General features: G+C 41.4%; 1 protein-coding gene across 1 annotated transcript in view; it reads right to left on the bottom strand.

Moving 5' to 3' along the window:
• The window catches only part of RBM20 (RNA binding motif protein 20), a 95,598-nt gene that overhangs the window by 24,114 nt on the left and 59,481 nt on the right, over positions 1 to 12,003 (bottom strand). The gene's annotated exons all lie outside the window — the stretch shown is intronic.

The following is a 12,003-nucleotide window of genomic DNA, read 5'->3' as shown; positions in this document are numbered from 1 at the left end:
ACCACCGCCAAACTATCATTTTCATGCTCCTACTGGAAAAATGTTATCCTTCACTTTCCACCACCTCTGCTCACAGACAGCACAGCTACTCACTGACAGTGAGAGCAGAGAACACTCATACAACGGGACGTGGTCCAAAGCTCAATTAATTTATATTGTAAAAATGTATTGAGTTTCAATTGAGGCCTTTCAAAGTAGCAGGAACCATGCATCAACCACCACGCAACCCTCACTGTTAATAATTGGCCAATTTGCCAAACTGCATGGATGAAGCTGTAGTTAATGATAAATGTCTTGTCAGCATGCTACATTTGAAAACCACAAATTAGGAAAACATCTGCTTAAATCCAAAGTATGACTAAGAGAAAATGAATGGGTTTCATATTTAACATTTAACTTCCACTAGCAACTGCAAGGCACATCTGTCTCCCAAAACACAAACCACTGTTTGGATAAATGCATCATTATGTAATGACACGACTCCCTGCCAGCACAGGCTGACACCAGTGCTCAGCTTCAGAGCTGAGGTGCCTTTTGTTTCCCCATGTGGTTTCCATCACTTACTCCCTGACTTGCACTTACAACCCAGTTTGCTGTAAATTTGATTATGGATGAGAGTCAGTGTGCAAGTACAGTCAAAACAACATGGAGAGCCTCACAAACCCCAGCCCGGAGATCCTGAGGACGCACAAAGCTGCTGAGGAGTGCATGTGGTGAGAGGGGATGCCACAATGGCACACGCACTGTCATTGCCACCGGGGGCCATGGCATGGCCCTGTGCCTAGGCTGTATTGTGCCACCAGCATCTGGAGTGTCCAGACTCATGGTGTGTTTTCTGGCATTTACCACAGGCCTGACAACAGTTTTATTTTATAGCTAGTTATACCCTTTGTTCTTTAAGTAGCTGCAAAACTCTTTAAAAAACTTTTACAAAGCATGCAAATAAGATCTGCCCAGTGGTCTCAAAAAGAAAAGCCAGGAGCATATAATGTTTTCAGCACAGGAGCCACAGATGACTCCTGCTCCCAGCAATCTAATTCCACTGTGCTGCAAGCCTACGCAGCAGCGTCCCTATCCCAACAGCTGCAGCCACTTCCCAGCTCTGGTGGTTACCTGCTGGATACAGGCACAGGCTCCCTCTCCAGAGAAACCTTCTCACTTGACACTGCCACAAGCCCTGAAGCTGCCTCAGCCTCCTCATGTCTTGACCAAGTTTGGAACATTGTTTCCAAGAACCTGCACCCCCAGCTGGGCAATGCTCTGGGTGCTGGCTCTCCCCAGCTCTGTGCTTGCTCCTGGGATCTGCTGCTGGGTATGGGGAAGGCAAGGCCTGGAGTGCCCTGCACAGCCACACTGGAAATTCTCTGGCCACTCCAGACCAACAGCCTTTGGACCCTGCTGTGGAGCAGGGCAGCACCAGCCCCTTGTGCCTGCTGGCTCCATCCTGGATTGCAAGACAGCAGGCCAAACCAAGGAGAGACTGGGGCTCCAGGAAACCTTACCGAAAATGAACCCATTGTATGTTGAGTACCATATGGCATTCACACCATATGGCATTCATACCATGTGGTATTCAACCATATGGTTGTATGAAGAAGCCACAGTCTCCAATCCACTTAGAGAGGGACAGAATAAGAAGGAGCAGTTGCTCCCATGCACCAATAGGTTTGGGAATGGCCAAACCCTCAAAATCCATGTCTATTATGAATTTCCAGATTTCAGGGTGTTTCGGGTTGCGAAGTTTATCCTCCCACAGCAGAAACAGAATATTTTATCATCTAACCAAGGCAAAGAAGGAAGTGCTTGTTCTTGGGTCAGTGGGAAAGCAGATACAGAGATAGAAGGTTGGAGAAGAGCTGTACATAAAGCATCTTCTAGACAGGTACCCAGATTTAAGGATTTCTGTTCTGTTGTGAAATACATGGCGCAAAAGATATACCGGGCCAGCGTGCACAGCTTTGAAAGTTTCTTTCTTTCTTTCTATTCTACTACCACAACGTTTATGTATTTGATAACATAATTTTGTAAATAATCTTGCTACAGACTTACTAACCTGCTGGAAAGTACAAACACAAGGTGAGGATAGCACTCAGCTAAGGTATTTTGTGGGTGCCATTCCCCATTTGGACACACTTCCCACCCCCAGCTCATCCTCAGGTTACTGAAAGGCAGCCCCCAGCTGCTTGTGGGGGGTCTCTGCCACAAGATGATTGAAAGCAGCTGAATGAAGCTCTCAGGGAATTGGCCTGCGTCAGACACAGTTAGCTCTATCCTGTGCAAAACATTCCCGATTATAAGGTCAGCAATGTAAAAAGTAAACAGAACTTGTCCTCTGCAATTATTTATTTAACACCCGCTGTACAGCTGGCCTACACCAGCACCACTAGGAAGGCCAGAAATGGTCTTTCTTTGCTGAAATAATGACAGGCAGGAGTGCTGCCACACAGTTTCAACAAAGAAATCCATAGCCCAGACAAGTTTTCACACAGCTCTGAGAGACAGGAGTTGAAATTGTACATTGATATCGCAGCACTCACAATGGGATTGCAAACACTGGCAAGGTCATATCACCATAAATCAATTCAGCCCACCTGCTATCGCTGTAATCTTTATTATGCTTTTAGTATCCAGGAACAGTGTCAGAGGTAAGGTATCTAGATGGCTGGATTATTTGAGCAATCCTGTCTACAAGAGTGATGAAAAGGTTGACCACAAAACATGTCTATTAGAACAGACCAACAACCTGGAGCTTGATTTTCAACTGACAAAACTAAGGGTTTCACAATGCTGCCCAGCACCTTTCAAAATTAGGAAAGAAAAAAAAATCTGGACTAATAAATTAATGATCTGAGTTACAACTATTTATATATTCACAAATATTTGAAATGCTGCAGAAGGTGTGAATTTGAATACTTTCAAAAAAAATCTAATTCATAGCAGTGCAGAATTTTTCTTGTCTCTTCCATGAATCTTGCATATATTCTAAGATTTTTGCATTCCCTCCCCAAGACATACCTTTACATATAATTACACCTACCCGTCAAAATATTCGCAAGAGAAATTTTTGATAATTTTTGTTCCAGAGTGTGCCTTTTTTCCCCCAAGCAGTCAGTATTACTATGTTAAAATTTCAGAATTAAAATGACAAGGGCATTAACATACCCAAGTATCCTAAATGCATCATCACTCTGCACTAGTACAGTATTAGATTTAAATGTGTGCAGTAGCATGCTGGTTTTTCTAAAGCTGCTTCTGAATCAGTTAGCAAACTTTAAATTAATGATTCAGGACTCCTGAATACATCACACAGAACCATCTCCTAACTATGCAAGCACAAAATAATTCTGTTATGCAGCAAGGTGAACATATCCCTTCCCTGTAATGTATCACTTATGAGAAATATACCAGGCTGCCTTCTCTAAACTCATCCAAAATAATTGCCACTGTACTAAAAAAGCAAATATGCCTCAAAAATATACAAATCAACTGTTTGATGATGAAGTTAGCAAGATATTAGCAGTAGACGTAGTTTTCAAATTAAAATGCATAATTTGACAGCACTTCATTAAAACTGCATGCTTGTATGTGAGGACAGAATCCAGCCTCTTGAACACAAGGGAACTACAACATCATATTTCAAACACTGTTAGGAGTAAAGACAAAGTTCAGCAAATTCCACAAAATATATTAATGATAATAAAATTATTATAATTACATTTAATATAATGCTGTTTTGCTGATCTTATTAATAATACAGGATCTATATTTATTTTTGCTTGTTGAATAAATCCAGCACTTAGACCAACAAAGACTGGAGCACTGGTTAAAAATGAACTCTGGAAATTTCTCCTATATTCTTAAGTTGTTTCTGGCTGATATTAAATAACTGCTTATTTTCCCTTCAGCTCCACAAGAAGCTGTTTTGTTGGGTTTTTTTGTTTAAGTAAAATGAATTTTTTTGTCATAAAAGCTTAGAAAGACTGCTGAAAGGAGATAACCCTTCACCTTCATAATTTAAACTCTGAAATCATCTACCACCAAACTTTTTTTCCTGAGCTCTGGTTAGAAATTATAAAAAAAAGAGATCATGTTTCCCAGTAAGTTCAGCTAATGATGGGGAGCACTAAAAACCTTAAGCTACTTTAATACATGTATAAGCTGCAAGTAAAACCTTTCTTATCCCAAATAATGATTTCTAAAGCCTTCCATTACACTATTGAGAGAGGAAAATAAAACATCAGCCAATGTATACATGTGCATTGCCAAGTGAGTTTTGCATGTTTGGCAATGCTAAACTCTACTACCTGGACAATTATCTAACCTAACAGTTATCTAGAAGATGAAATGTGAAATGTTATCACAGAACTGCTAACCCTGATATTTACAAAGCTAATGGGAGTTAAGTGCTTGCCTCCTACCAAGAGTCCTTGTGCTTGTGTTTTGGCTTGAAACTTTGAAGCCAAAAGGTTCTCTTGCCAGGCAGTTTTCACTAAGAAAGGAACAAGATAAAAGGGCAAAACACAGTAGCTTTGTCTTGGATAACAGTTCTTTGTTTTGATCACAGAAATAAAATTGGAAGTGATCTTAGAAGGATGGTTAGACCAGTTGCTGAAGCAGGATCAAGCTGAACTCAACCACTTGGGATATATTTGTTTAATCTGCTCTTAGGAAGCTACTTTGGTGGATATTCCATGACCTTCAGGGTCAAATTGCTCAAATCCCCTTAATTTTATAAAACTCATTAGAAGCCTATGGTGGCTGTCCGCTGACACCCTAAGCCCATCATCCCACGCCCACAGAGAAGGGCTTCTCTCACCTGTAGCTGCTGCTACCATATCTTCTCTGCAATCATCCCAGCTCCCTTCTCTACACATTTTGTGTGCTGCACTTGTTTGCAAACCCCAGGCTGATTGCTTTTCTTTATAACAGCCCTGTGGTTCCCTGTTACACCCAACCCCTTTCCTGAAGGGATATTGCCCAGATATGCTGGTTGGGAGGAATCTTGGGAGCTCAGGTGGTCTGACTTTCCACACAATAAGGACTAGCTCAGTCCTTGTTTTTTTTGACTGTCCAAAGGATTAATTGTATCACAATTTCATTTTATCCTCATCAATATTGCATCCACATTAGATCAGATCTGGTTTGTCAGGATTACTCTGAATTCTCATGGTGCCTCCAGAGCACTTGTAAACTCTCTCTTCTCAGCATCAATTTAATGGACACTTTGCTCACCCAAGTTATCAATGAAGGCATCAAATAATCTAGGGATGTTCCAAATAAGGCAACTGTGGTGTGCTTTCCATTTGCTCTCCAAACACCAGTAATTCAAGGACATGTTATCTACCTTGCAGCTCTGGTTTGCATGCTTAGGAGACCATGTTTTTTCCTCCCTGACAGTCACTTCTGCTTAAAAAAATCCAACAAAACATACTTGCATTTGCAAGAACAAAAGGGTGGATCACCTCTGGTGAGACTGATTTCTTATTAACAACTCTTGCTCTATATTTCTGGGGAAGTTATCTTGGATTGTTGTTTAAAATCAACTATGTGTTCTGGCTTCTTTGCAACAACATTTGCTTCTGTTTTGTTCTAGCTGCTTTCAGTTGCTGAATCCAGGGCCATAGAAAACAGTTGGCACTTAGAACACAAGAATAATACCAGGTACCACCGAGGTCTATGCCGGCTATCACATTTCCTGTATATGTTACCCAGTACATGTTTTATCCTGAAAATATACTTCTTATATTGTGTGAAACTCCAGATTACATACTGGGCTTATCTCTGCTTTCCCCCACACAATGCATCTCTCCACAAATAGTTAGGTAAAGTTCAGCTCTTTTCAAGTAAGGCACATATTCTAGCAAAGGCACTACATAAGGCCAAGGCTCGAAGTCATTATTTCCAAAAGCTGGGAAAGTTATCATATTGTTTCGTGATATTTAAATGTTGCTTGGTTTTGATGATGTTCCACAGTATGTCAAAGATGTCTCTGAGCACTAGTGTGCACATAGGAACATTGGTTTATATTTTAAATTTCAGCATACTAATTCCTTTAGCTATACTGCAAGCAGCTAGCTGTAACTGCTTCCCAAGGAAATGCAATCCTTTATTTACTGAAATTAAAGAAAAATATTTTTCAAAATTTATTTTAAATTTACACTAAAACCTGTCAGAAATAGCTATAGCACCAGACCAGTGCCCTCAGTAACATGCTGCAAAGTTCTAAACTAGCAGAGAAATTGTGTCACAGTTTTGTGGGGCTTTCAGGGCTTGCTATAACAGTCTAGCAGTGTCATGCTGCCCATGCCTGTCTCTCCAGCACCCTTCCTGCAACAACTCTTATCAGCTAGGCTTCAAATACCCTTTACTGGCCAAAGTCCTGGTTGGTTGGATGATCTCTGCAAACCAGCATCCCAGCAGGGGTCCTGTAAGGAGGGGTGTTGAGGGACCCCAATAACTCAGGACCCCAACAGCCACGGGCCCTGTGCAGATGATGGTGTCGGGGTGCTGAGTGTCCAAACCCCTCCTGCTCCTGCCCCAAGCTGCCAACACAACAGCACTGGGAACTTGCCTGGGACCAAGGAGCACAGAAGGTCTTTTGGGGGATGAAAAGCAAGAGAAAAGGTGGTATGGACCATAATGCAAATCCAAAGGGTGGGCAAAAAGGCAGGCACAAGGATTAGCATTGGCAGAGCCAGGTAACTCTGTGGGAACAGGGCAGGGGCTCCAGCAGACGCACCCCTGTCCCGGAGCGCGGCCGCTCTGCCACGCGGCTCCGTGCACCCGGCGCTGCTCCCGGCCTCCCCTCGCAAAGAACACAATTCTGGGGGGAAAGGATCTGGAAAACTTATTTTAATGTAATGAAGAAAAGAAAATGCAGACCTTAAAAAAGAAAAAACTCAATTCAGAAATCCTTTAAAGGTTTTTACATGAACGCATAGACAAATGCGCAACTGAAAAATAATCCTTGACATATAGTATTTGCTACAAGAGATATTACAGTAATATCTCACCACACCTCCTGCTAATGTGTTCTCTGCATGACATTGTTAACCACTGCAATAATAATAAGTTTGAATGTATCAATATCTTGCAGTGCCTGGAGGCACAGCTGTTTTCATTTGCGTGTTGAAAGTAGGAGCCATAATGTGGTAGGCAGATAATTCTTCATTTGAATAAGCCATTTCTATTTCACAGTAACATAAGACAACATAAAAGCCCTTTTACCAAGGTAATATCTTTACTTTGTAGACAGGAAAATGACATATAACTGTGGAAAGCATAGAGTACAAAGAAGGATTTTTATTTCTAAAGTAGCTTCATTTGTGTTCAAAGAAGGGATTGCCATTTGTGGGGGGAAAAATTGAAACTCTCCTTTCATTTTTAAATATTAGTGCCAATGATACATTTGAAAAGTTTAATGAAAAAGCGTATTAGTAAACTAAGTCTCTGGCAGAACAGTACTGACACAGGCTACAGAAATAACATGCAAACCTGAGCTCCCCTGTTTGTATGCTAGGTCAGCTGAAAAGTGAACAGCTTGTGACCACAAGTCACCCAGGAGCATCACAATCATTTCAGAATTAATCTAGTATCACCATCTCCCTTAAAAGCTGTTTACATGCTAGGTGCTGCTAACCAACATAGCACATGAGTGCAGGAGCAGAAATGCTGGAATAGCTCCTATCTGAAGTGGCCGAGATGGTTTACTTTCTCTTTACTGCTAATGTTGAAATGTTGGCAATTTAAAGTAATAAATTCTTTTAAAAACCCAACCAAAGCCCCTGAATCTTCAGCTATTTTTCAGTCAGATTTATGATTGGAAAGCCTTCGGCCTATTTTTCGGTTTTCCCTTTATGCATATTTTAACACAACATAAATGTTATAAATTCCTATTGTTTAGGTACTCTCACATGCTACTGGTGTACATAAATTATACATGAACCTTGTGAAGCCCCAATCTAATTCAGCTGTTACTGAAGCATGTTGCAAAGCCTTCCTGATTTCACTGTAACAAGAGCAATGCTTCTGTGCCCCTTTTTGGTTATATTTAATTTACGCATAAAAAATAAAGTAAGTTTGCTCTCTTTCCATGATGTCTTTGAAATCAGCCTTTAATACTAGGTCATTCATACTATTACACAGAAGTAATATGCAGGGTATTTTAGCCTAGAAGCTTTCATTATCTGTTTTGCAATGAATGTTGCTCACTGTTTTCTTTAATGAATTCCAATTTCTATGCTAAAGTAATTTAATGTGAATCTTAAAAGGTATATGAGAGGTTTTCTTTAATTTTCTTATGTTAGAGGGCAACAGTTGCATGAATCAGACTGAGCATGTTCCTTCTGGCAGAAAACAGCCTGTGCCAGAACTGTTGCAACTCTTTGGCTTTGAGAAGTTTAATTTATTGTCTTAAACAATAAAATGCCATTCAATCAACCTTGTGAAACAAAACATAAAACAGGACTGTGCTTAAATCTTGAACAGGAACCAAAAGAGTTTTCCACAAAGGAAACAAAATTGGAAGAGGCGTTTTGTATTAAATAACATCAATTATTTTGTTCTCTCTTTCTGTCTGCCTTCAGTATTAATTAGGAGTAACTGACAGTTAATATGCTCCAAGCTCTGCATGGTAAAATTGATTAGTATACTAAGACAGAAACTAAGAATCAGTTTTTGATGAAAAATATCAGGTTTCAGAGCACTGCATGTGGCAGCCGTAGGAAGGAAAAAGTGTGAAGATATTAACCTATCCCCAACACTGAGCTGGGCATTCGCCCACTCCTGCTGACAGAACTGTCAATGGACACGGCCAGCCACTACTTTTAGGTTAAACACTGCCTTATTTCCTCTCAATTTTTGCTTGATGGTCTGTCAATTTTTACTATAATGCACTGCTCTGCTGAGTAATGATTGTCTAAATGTCTATGGAGCTTACAGGACTGAAGAAAAATAAGTTTTTACTTATCCTACTAGCCTGCACATTAGATGTTACACCTTGTGTTATTGATGTATCTTTTAACTGCAAAACACCCTAGGACCCAGATTCAATTTTGAGTGGAAAGACATCCAAGAAAGTTATTACTGCTATTTCCTTTTTTTAAAAAAATATATTTTATTTAATACTATCATATTTATTTACCAGCCTTTACTTCTGAAAATAAAAAACTCTCTTGAAGTATAAAGTATCAGTTATTAGAAAAACCCCAAACAATAAAATGACAAAACAAACAAAAAATAATAATGCTTTGATTCCTCTTTTTTTCTTTTTTTATTCCAAAGAACTCTATTCATAGCCTAATGAAGGCATTTCCAAATTCAAACATCTTCAAAAAATTTTGGTATTTTGAGTTGTTCCACGATTTGAAAACAACTCTTTGCCCACTGCTTGTAAACAGCACTAATGTAATTCTGCTTTGTGCCTACTAACACAGACTATGAGGCTTATTACCGGGTGGTTAACCATGGCAAATCAATAGGATACAATTGGGTGTGGAATGTCTTTTAAAGTCTAAAAGCCCTTTATTACAAAAAGCTAAGCACGATAAGAAGCTACTGCCCAAAGCAGACCGTATCTTTAATCTGAAATCCCAGTTAGCTGTTGCCGCCAGAGCTGCACTTCCCTGTCTTTTCCCTTCGTTACGGAAAGAGCTGAACTTCAAAATCAAATTTTAAAGATCCTTAAGATACTCCACTTGGCACATCAGTGTCCCTCCTTGCTGAGAGGACGGGGACACAGGCCTTTTGGCAAGGCGGTGGGTGGACACGGGTGACACGACATGATCTTACCTTCTTGCAACATGAAGGGCTGCCGGGAGCAGCGAGCTGGTGCGGAGGGAGCGTGGCCAGGAGCCGATGTCAGCGTTGCGCACATGCCTCCCAGTAACGTCCCACTGACATTCTACCTGCTCTCTGCACCCCGATTATTTACAAGCTTCCTTCCAGAAAGTCACAACTTTAGGAACAAAATAACCCACCCCAAATGGAGGACTGGAAGGCGGATCACGTGGCCACCAGGAGCCCGTCCTGTTGCATTACACGCAGCAAGCGTGGATGGCAAACAATATCGGTTGATGTTTATGCCATATGTTCTCGATCTCTTCAAGTATCAGCACCAAAATCCTGCTTCTGTACAGTGTAATACCACAGGATCCTACTGGGAAGAGGGTCACAGTCTAATTAGGCAAACTGCGGAAAAAACACGGCTCACTAATGAAGACTGAGGGAGACTGAATTTTACAAAGCAAGTCCTTGCTCTGGAAGACAACAAGCATTAGCCAGCTGAAGTTTTAACAGTTTCTTAAAACACACACTCAAATAAGTTACATTTCATCCCTGGAGCAATTTGTCCAGGTTTGGGCTGGCTGCTTCTGAAGGACAGTTGAGGTTTTGAGGAAAGACACTGCTGATATTTGTTAGCTTGAGCATATTATTGCTCAAATCAGCTCTCCGCCCACTCAGAAACACTCAGCGAAAGGCAAAGTCATCATCCAGCACTAATCCACTGCCCCAAAAGTGTGCGATCGCTGACCTGTGCCACAGGTTCTGCTGGGACCCCAAAGCAAGAGGTAGCGCAGAGCCCACACACCCGCATGCAGCCTTCGGCAAGTTATCTCAGCAGGTTCTTCTCATTGCTGATCCACCTTTTCCTTGAAAACCAAAGCTTTCCAAGAACAAAATTTGCCCTTCCATAAACCCAAATATATTACGCCTTACATCTAGGGGGCAAAATCGAGGACCTTTCCCGTATTTCACACTATTAAAAAATTAACATAGACAGACAGCTTTCTATTTTCCTGTCTCTGCTTCTAACGTGACATAGTATATATGTCAATTAAGAAATAAATTCTCTTATTAATAAATAAATTAGCTGTTCTCACACATCCAAAGATCAAAATAAGGCAAATACTCCTATTTTGCCACAGGAACATAAGCCTCTTCAGCCCATCAGACAATGTTTCCTACAGCAAGAGCTTGTTAAACTTCCTTTTTCCAGCATTAGTCTGGAAACCTTTTGCAATAGCACTAGCACTCTGTATGCTACATGATCCTTCTATGGAAGATGCCATTTCCAAAATTACCTTGCAGTAAGGGAAACCACAAACTAAATCAACCTACAAGCGCGCACCTCTTACCTTAAAAAAAAATATTATAATCCTGCAATACTTCACACTCATTCAAAGTGGAGACTGGAGGGATCTCCATCCATATTTTCTAATTTTTTCTTGCCTTATTTCTTCCTTCCTGTACCACGTCAGAGAGCTCTCCCCGCCCCTCAAAAGGAGAAAACTATTGTTCAAGTTTTTGGCTTTTCTCCAAATATAAAACCCCCAAAGCTTAAGAGATGGCGAAGACCATGACTGAAAAAGGAAAGGCACCTAACAGGTGGTCCAAGGGGGTTCCTTCACACATACAACTCCCATCAGGAAACAGCGTAAAATTCAGGGGAAGGAGAAGGAATTAGTAAAAGCTACAGGGCTTTTCTACAGCCTGTCACTTCTCCCCCCAACACAGGCGCCCTCATGCTCTGCTCTGCATCTGCATTACATTAAATGGGGTGAAGAAACACAAACCAACTTTCACTCGAATGTGAACTCTCCACTTTGTGTCACCCTCAGGACAATCATGTGAAGCACATATGGCGAGCTCAGCCTGGGAACCGCACGGGACCTTTCCGGCCAGGAGCAGAGCTAATCCCCACCGCTGCCCGCACGAGGTTCATGTGACCGAGCGCTGCAGGTTCTCCCTGCCCGCAGCTGCTGGCCCAGCCAACTGCGCCCTGTCAGCAGGCGGATGGCATTCTTTCCACCGAGGCACGGCAGGCCAACGGGGAAGGAAAGCAAGGAGAGTAACACGGGCAGCTTGATTGCAGAAAACACTGCCTAACACACAGGCTGCACGGCTGCTGATCTCTCCAAAGAGGGAAAAAATTCACTCTCTCAGTTATAGGGTTTTCCCTAACCTGCATTTTCATCTGTCATCAGATACTTGAGTTTCCCTTCG

The sequence above is a fragment of the Ammospiza caudacuta genome, chromosome 9, assembly GCF_027887145.1.
Source record: "Ammospiza caudacuta isolate bAmmCau1 chromosome 9, bAmmCau1.pri, whole genome shotgun sequence".
NCBI lineage: Eukaryota > Metazoa > Chordata > Aves > Passeriformes > Passerellidae > Ammospiza > Ammospiza caudacuta.
The sequence above is the reverse complement of the archived record's forward strand: the minus strand, read 5'-3'. Positions and strand labels throughout refer to the sequence as shown.